Genomic DNA, 8,803 nt, shown 5'->3' on the forward strand with positions numbered 1-8,803 from the left:
TTATTTCTAGGGTTGATGTTTTCATTAGCTGTGTGAGTGTGCGGTTGATTTCAGCTGCGTCAGAAGCACACGTTTATCGCTCCTAATGGCTTCTATACATATTAGAATGTAATATCAATGACAGTCATTCTAAATATTTCCGCAGTGTGTATGCTTCCCCTGCTGGACTGCCACTTAATACTTATTAGAGATTCATAATTTCTGATCAGCTTGAATATGTGCTCACGCTTATTGCTCGTTGTTTAAGGCTAGCTGTTCAGTAACATGTTGGTTTGCTAGGCACGCTGTTGCTTTATGCTTATTGGTTGTATTTTGACACACTGGTAACATTAACGTTACCCAGTTAAACTTACCACAGCTGAGGCTTGTTTTTAAATCTGTTTAAGACTGTCTGATATGAAACAGGCTTGCTGCTTAAGGCTCATCTAGTATTGAGGATGCTGTTTCATTAAACACATCCTGTATGTATGATTATTTCCATCAAGCTGTGTTTAAGTCCGTGATATGCTGTTGCTTAAAGCTATACAGTGTATCGGTAATGTGCTTGATACTTAACCTATTTCAGAAGGTGTTTGCTTTAAAAAGCTATTAGGGTATTGGGATTTTGCTTGCTTGTTAGGGCTTATCTAGTGTTCAGTATCATGTTTGTCGTTAGACTTGCTTGTTGCTTTAAACTATTGGTTGTTACTGCAAGTGCTGGTACTTAGTTAAACTTGCAACAGCAAGAAGCTAATGTTTAAGCTGTTGTTTAGGCCATCCGTGCTCTCCCTGCTCATTAATGACAGGCTGCATGGATGGGCAGGGAGGTTTTTGCCCAGAACAGAACCATACCGCCAAACCAAACTTTATGCTAAGTATCTATCATTTTGACGATAGTGGTCCTGACAGAAATTAAGATTAATGTTTTGGCATGTGATGTGTTTATTGAGCCAATTGGGTAAGAGTAAATGGAGAGTCAGCGAGAGTCTCATTTGATTGGCTACAAGAAGGTGGTGGACCCGCCCTCCCCCTCACGCTTGCAAAACTCAGTTAGTGAGAGAATCGTGCCAAAATTGTAAGCGCAGAGAAAAGAAAGACGGAGCTGTACATATCGGTTTATTTCGGGAACTTTTTTCCCCCACATGCACAACAAGTAATTTAGACATTTGCAACAGTTTGTTTTTTTACACATACAGATTGGTTCTATGCAGTCAATCCATTTTGCAGTTCTTGAAACTGTTGTTTTCGCTTACAAATCACTGTTCACAGGCTTGCAGTACTTTTGACCATATTTTAGCAAAAACAACGTGCCAAAAGTGTAAGTGCGAAAAATGGTAGTCAGAAGAATGCAGGTCATATTTATTTTGCGTTAGCATGAAGCTGCAGTTTTACAATACTTGAATTACACTTACGAGTAACAGTAAAATGCAGCAAATCATTTTTTCTTATGCTTGAAACACGATTTACACCTTTACAGAGCTTATCTTGCGCATGCAAATTTAATTTATGCTTACAGTCTTATGTACACTTCCACAACTCTTACCCTGCGTATGCAAATCTTTTAGGCATTAAATTACCTTCATTTTATTTTACCTTCTTAACTTTGGTATTAGAGAAGCTCATTTGCGCGTGATTTTGGCATATTTGTTTCCATAGAGATGGAGTCTCCGAACGTGAGCCGTTAAAGCCCTTTCACACGAGCGCAGCACACGATAAACAAACCTGCGCGGTTTAAAACATAGGAGCTCACATCTGCTCTTTGAACACAAGACTGTCCAGATGTAGGGCTGAATGGGAAAGTTATCAATGTGTCTGTCCAGCAACTAATGATGAACGCACAGTTTGCAGAGAAGAATTTCAGTTGTTCACAATAGTATCTGTAATGTTTAATACTGTTTAAAGAACACTAGGGGGCAGGCAAGGATGGGGGTGAGGAACTAAAGAAAAGGATAATAACCGCAAAGAGGAGTTAGTAAGTTTGGGGGGTTTTGTTGGAGAGACGAAATAAAAGTTGAGTTGTTCTACTGACATATCTGGATTGGATTTATTATAAGAACATTATACTGACGATGAGGATGGGATCCCAGAGGTAATCAATGTGAGCGATGACATCCTGGTGTTTGGCAAAACATTGCAGGAGCATGACGAAGCTTTGAGAAACACATTCCAGAGACTAAAGGGAAAAAAAACTTAACGCTGAACAAGGCAAAGTGTGTGTATAGGCAGACATCGCTGGATTTTTTCGGATACACATTCTCTGATGGAGGTTTCTCACCTGACCCTACAAAGCTCAAAGCACTTCAAGAGGCTGCTCCACCTAAAAATGTTAATGATGTGTGCAGTTTACTTGGCATGGCAAACTACAGTGCTCGTTTCATCAAAGACTTTGCTTCCATCACACAGCCACTCCGTGAACTGACAAGAAAGCACATGATACAGGCGCTTTCTGATACAGAACAAAAGTATTCTCAAACTGAACGTGAGGCATTGGCCATTGTCTGGGGATGTGAACATTTTCATATGTATCTCTATGGATCACAGTTTACCCTGGTAACTGATCATAAGCCCCTTGAATGGATATTCAACAACCCAAAGTCAAAGCCACCCGCAAGAATAGAACGGTGGGGTCTACGCTTACAGTCCTACAATTTCACTGTTCAGTACAAGTCAGGAAAAGACAATCCAGCAGACTACATGTCTCGCCACCCCCTGCTATATACTTCTACATCGCAGTCAAATGCAGCGAAGTGTGCTGAGCATTGTCAATTTCCTTACTGCCAGCACTGTACCTAAAGCCATGACATTGCAAGACATACAAATTGCCACGAAAAATGATGCAACCCTGTCAAAAGTTGCGGATCTCATTAAACATGGTGGGTGAGAAGATGCTGTAAAAAAGTCAGCGGACGGTAATATTGACAGACATACACTGATCTCGTTGTACAAGATACGGCAGGAGTTATCTGTTACAACAGCAGGAAATGTGGTGCTGAGAGGGACTAAGATAGTAGTGCCACTGTCATTGCAGGAAAAAGCGGTCTCCCTTGCACACGAAGGACATCAAGGGATCGTGAAAACAAAACAATTAATCCGTGAAAAAGTGTGGTTTCCTTGTATTGATAGACTGGTTGAGAGAAGGATAGAAACCTGCATTCCATGTCAAGCTGCTGTGCCTACTAATAACAGAGAACCATTGGAAATGTCGGAGCTGCCATTCAAACCATGGGATAAAGTTGGAGTTGATTTTTGTGGCCCATTTCCCTCAGGAGATTACCTCCTTGTTGTGATTGATGAATATTCCAGGTACCCTGAGGTTGAGATTGTTCAGTCCACATCAGCAAAAAGCGCCATTCCGAAGTTAGATAAGATTCTCATCTTTTGGCGTGCCTTCAGAGGTCAAGACAGACAATGGCCCACCCTTTAATGGACATGATTTTGCAGATTTTTCCTCATATTTAGGTTTCAAACACAGAAAAATCACCCCACAAGCAAATGCAAAAGCAGAACGGTTTATGAGGACGTTGGAGAAAGCCATTCAAGCAGCCCATGTGGATAATTTACCATGGAAGCAAGTTCTATATACTTTCCTTCGCAATTATCGTGCCACCCCACATTGTTCAACAAAAAAGTCACCTGCTGAAGTTTTGTTTGGAAGGCCTTTACGCACCAAGCTTCCAGAGTTTTTTCCAAAACAACCAAGCTGTGATGACACACTTCGCCATGCAGATGCTGCAGCAAAAACAAAAATGAAATGGCATGCAGATATGAAATATCGTGCTAAATCTTCAAGCCTAAAGGTGGATGACATTGTTCTGTGTCGACAACAGAAGGGTGCAAAGCTCTGTTCAGCTTTTGAGCCTCAACCGTACAAGGTAATCTCTGTAAAAGCGCCAATGATCACAGCATTGTCTGGCACTCATAAGGTCACAAGAAATTCATCACACTTCAAGGTGCTGTGTTCCTCAAAAAGTCACACAGAAAAAAAAGGATTCGGAAACACAATGGATGATATTTGGGAACTTAACATCCCAGGTCAAACCAAAACGGTAACACCATCTTCCCAAGCAGCTGGTGCACAGCCACCTACTTCAGAGATCAGAAGATATCCGGAGAGAGAGAACAGAGGACCTCCAAGGAGATTAGCAGATTATGAAATACAAAGTATATAAACTTTGACAAATTTTTTGGTTACAGAGTGGAATGTTTACTGTTCACTGTTAATATGTGCGTAGTTGATTTATATGAAAATATCTGAAGGTGAAGAGGATTGTAATGTTTAATACTGTTTAAAGAACACTAGGGGGCAGGCAAGGACGGGGGTGAGGAACTAAAAAAAAGGATAATAACAGCAAAGAGGAGTTAGTAAGTTTGGGGGGTTTGTTGGAGAGACGAAATAAAAGTTGAGTTGTTCTACTGACATATCTGGATTGGATTTATTATAAGAACATTATAGTAATCCAGCTGCAGACCTGCAGCACCAGCAGTTTCAGAACCGCAGCCACAGAACCGGAAGTGAGGGGCGAAGCTTACGTTCTTAACAGAGTAGCGCCACCTTACGGCTTTTAAGGGGTAATTTGTTTTTATTACACACACGATATGTCATTTTTTATGTATGTATGCATTTTATAATGATCTATTAAGCATTTTATAAACATTAATCTTGTGTAATTTAGTTGTAGGATACATTTTTCTATATGAAAACTAAAACATTTCTGTAAAACACACACAGCAGCATAATTTTAAAAGTAACAATCAAAATGTACACAATAATTAAATTGAAGTTTATAAAATGAACAATTCACTATTAAGCCCATTTTGTCATGACAATCCTGCATGAAAATTTACAAAATTAACACTTCACTGTTGGGCACATTTTTTCATGACAATCTTGCGTAAATTCAAATTAAAATGTATCAAACATTTACATTTACATTTAATTTTTAGCAGATGCTTTTATCCAAAGCAACTTACAAATGAGGACAATAGAAGCAATCAGACCAACAAGAGAACAACAACAGTATACAAGTGCCATGACAAGTCTCAGTTTGTCTAGCACAGTACACGTAGCTAGGTTTTTTTTTTTTTAAAGTGGTCATATGCTGTTGCTAAAAATAACATTATTTTGTGTATTTGGTGTAATGAAATGTGTTTATGCGGTTTAAGGTTAAAAAAACACATTATTTTCCACATACTGTACATTATTGTTTCTTCTCTAATTCAGTGGGGACATAATTACAGATGATAATGACTTATACTGTCTTTTTACACATTGCATCGCGCCACGTAAACTTATAACCATGTCTGCATTTATGATCGGAGAAACGACAAACAACAAGCGCTACTCTACACTGTTCAAAACTCGCGTTTGAATCGTCAGTGGCAAATTCTTTAAATATGAAAACTTACTTACAGACTGTGAGTCAGAACAGCCGGCATTGTAGTCCACTCTTCCAGGATCAGGAAACAGTCCTCCATAAAATGTGCTGCACACATCTGAATATTTGGGTTGAACTGTTCTGGAACGGTGTTGTAAATACAACTTAACCACTGATTTCTAGTCGTGTCCTCTTTTGGAAGGCCAAACAAAGTAGTTTCGCTTTCACAACGAAACACACAGCATCACACACAGTGGACTAGAGTGAGGAACTTGAGGCGGGCTTGAGAACGGCGCGGCCAACGGATTCGAAGTGGATATCGTCCTCTTTTGGAAGGCCAAACAAATGACTGAAAGCAGCACAACTGTGTCTCTCTTTGTTTATTTAAACAGGTGGGTGAAATCGATCACCTAGGACATAAAACGTAACAAAATATGTCGATTTCATGTGTATGTTGTTTCAGGAGGGTAATATACATTTCCTGAGTCGAGTTAAAATGTTTAAAAGGGACAGTGTTTGTGTTTATGAAAATGGCGTTTCATTCGCGGACATTCCACGTCATGACTGGTATTAAAATAATACAATCCAAATGGTTAGAGGCTCCAACACACTGAATACCCAAAGTAATGTAATGTTTATTGTGTTTATAGCATTAAAAGCGTTGTATTGAGCAATCGCCATGCGTGTTAAGATCTCTCTCTATATATATATATATATTGCCTATATAGTTTTTGAATAGTATATACTGTTGATGTTTGGATATTAAAATATGTTTTAATGATCTTTCTTCTGATTAAGTATATATATATATATATATAGTTGCATATAGTAATTCAGTTTAAATGTTCATATTGTGTAACCAATGGTTCGCTCAACTATTCAGTTATACAGTGGTTGATATGACATTTGCACATACGAGAGAGACTGTAATATATTGTGATGTAAAGGAAGAAGGTATTGAGTTAGATGACAGAAATACAGATTGAGTTATGCAACATGTTTATTAGTGTTTGGTTTAAGTGAGTCACATGTAAGGTTACAGAAGACATTGTGATTTAATTATACAATCTTTGAATTATTGGGACCCACTTTATATTAAGTGGCCTTAACAACTATGTACTTACATTTGAATTAATCACTTGGTACAATGCACTTATTGTGTACATACATGTTTTTACATTGTACTTATATTTTAAAAATACCTGCATGTAATTGCATCTGTAATTAATTTCTGTAATTACATTTATACTTACACTGTTGACCAATCCCTTACACCTTAACCCACCCTTAAACCTACCCATACCACCAAACCTGTCCCTAACCTTACCCATATCCCACCTCAATAGGTTAATAAGAATAAGAATATTCTCCCTGTAAATAGCACAAAAAAACCTTCCTTGTTCCTTATTTAACAACTAAATAATCACACCAATAATTGGTTGTAAAAATGTATAGTATAGCCTAAAATAAATAAATGAGTACACAGGTAAACTATTATGCAATAATAAATTGTGAGTACATATATTAAACAAACAACTCAAGATATTCATACCTCCACAGACAACTGCTTTGTTGAAGTGGATTTTAATTTGACCAGTTTGGCTGGTTTAAACATGCTGGTCAAGCAGAAAATTGCTGGTAATTGCTGTAACACTTGTTGCACTGCTGCAGCTCACAAAGCAAACTATTTATTTTTATGAATAATAAATGTCTTCAAAACTTCACAGCAAGGCCCATTTACAGCATGCATCCGAAAATTAATCGAAGCATCCACAGAAAAAAGTTATATACTATAAAGTATGACAACAAATTCAAGCTTCAATATAAGATAATGAAACCAAACACACATTAAGTACTTAGCTGATAAATGCTTAACGTAATATATACGATAATTATTAAACATATGATAGCAAAAACATTACAGACTACTCACCGTGCTTTCTCGTTGTCAATAACTCCGCCCCTCACTTCCGGTTCTGTGGCTGCGGTTCTGAAACTGTTGGTGTTGCGGGCAAAGAGTATAGAAGCCCAAAAGGCGAAACTCTGTAGTGATAAGGGCAACAGTCTATAGATGGCGCTGCGGAGGCACTGCCACCATTTTGGACTGAAAACTGCTGAAAGTCGCTAGAAGATGCGAGAGAGCAAGTGGGCGAAACGCAAGCATTCTACTCCTTTCTTATGTCTTACAATCTCTTTTAGATTTTTTTTCTCTCTCACACGAACACACAATTGCTGCAGATAGTTTTGATCTTTTACTACCACTTCCACTTTATTCCTCTATTAAGATTTACAGTTAATGTTAAATGTGTGCACTTGATACAGTACAGAAATATTATCTGTCTTATAATCTCTTCTCTAACACAATTGCTGCTGATGGTTTTGATCTCTATTGCTTATTTGATTTTGATCTATTACTATTTTCAGTTAAATGTGTGCACTTGATACATGACAGAATTACAGAAACCTCACAATAGTTGGTCCTTGATACAATGTTTGCAAGTTGTTCATATTTTGTGATATTTCAACTGTTTTTTTATAAATGTTATGAATGTGTACCATTTATTTTAATTATTTTTTTATTTAAAAATCAACATTGTGAATAAATATATAGCCTATGACTGTGTCTGCCTCTATTAAATCACTACCAAACATCACATATGGTAATTTCACGACCTTAAGTTTTTAATTTAACAAGGAAAATGTACTTCTCTGACGCTGTTTTGTTTGCAATGCCAAGACTGTATTGTTCTGTCAGACATCATCATCATCTAATGGGTAAGTGTTATTTATGTAAGGTCTCTCTGGTCTGACAGTACTCATCGTTAAAGCTCAGTAACCACAACACATACTATGGGTTTACCTCAGTAACCGTAGTTTTAGTGTGGTATTTGTTGTTACTAAAGCATAATAACCACAACACTTACCATGGTTTTACCACAGTAACTGTGTTTTAACCGTTAATTTTTTTAAAGCACAGTAAACAAAATGCTTGCCGCGCTTTTAATACCTTTTTGTGAAGTAATTGTAATTCAATATTTTTTTTCTGTCTTGTAGTTACATCAGATCACATACTCCAGCAGCTCTTTAAAGAAGCCATCTCTCTCTCTGCTAGAATTAACAGGGAACTTGAACTCGAAGCTCCCAATGCTGAAGAAGCTGCCAAGGAGGCTGAACAAGTCCTTCAAAGGTTCAACCCTTCACAGGTTTTGTTGAACACTTTTAGTAATAACTGATTTGCTTTAATGAACACATCTGTGACGAGTGGGGGCGGGGCCGAGAGCCGTGGGAACGGAGCAGGCCGGCTGATTTATTTGCTTTAACGCATTCCTTATTTTATGTGTTAATAATAACTTTTCTTTACAGTCCTTCCTCTCAAATATTTTGGTCACAGTTCATTTTTAGTCATCAGTCATCACTCCCATCTCTACTATAGCACTCCTGTCACTATC

The sequence above is a fragment of the Sinocyclocheilus rhinocerous genome, unplaced genomic scaffold, assembly GCF_001515625.1.
Source record: "Sinocyclocheilus rhinocerous isolate Xijiao unplaced genomic scaffold, SAMN03320098_v1.1 scaffold4129, whole genome shotgun sequence".
NCBI lineage: Eukaryota > Metazoa > Chordata > Actinopteri > Cypriniformes > Cyprinidae > Sinocyclocheilus > Sinocyclocheilus rhinocerous.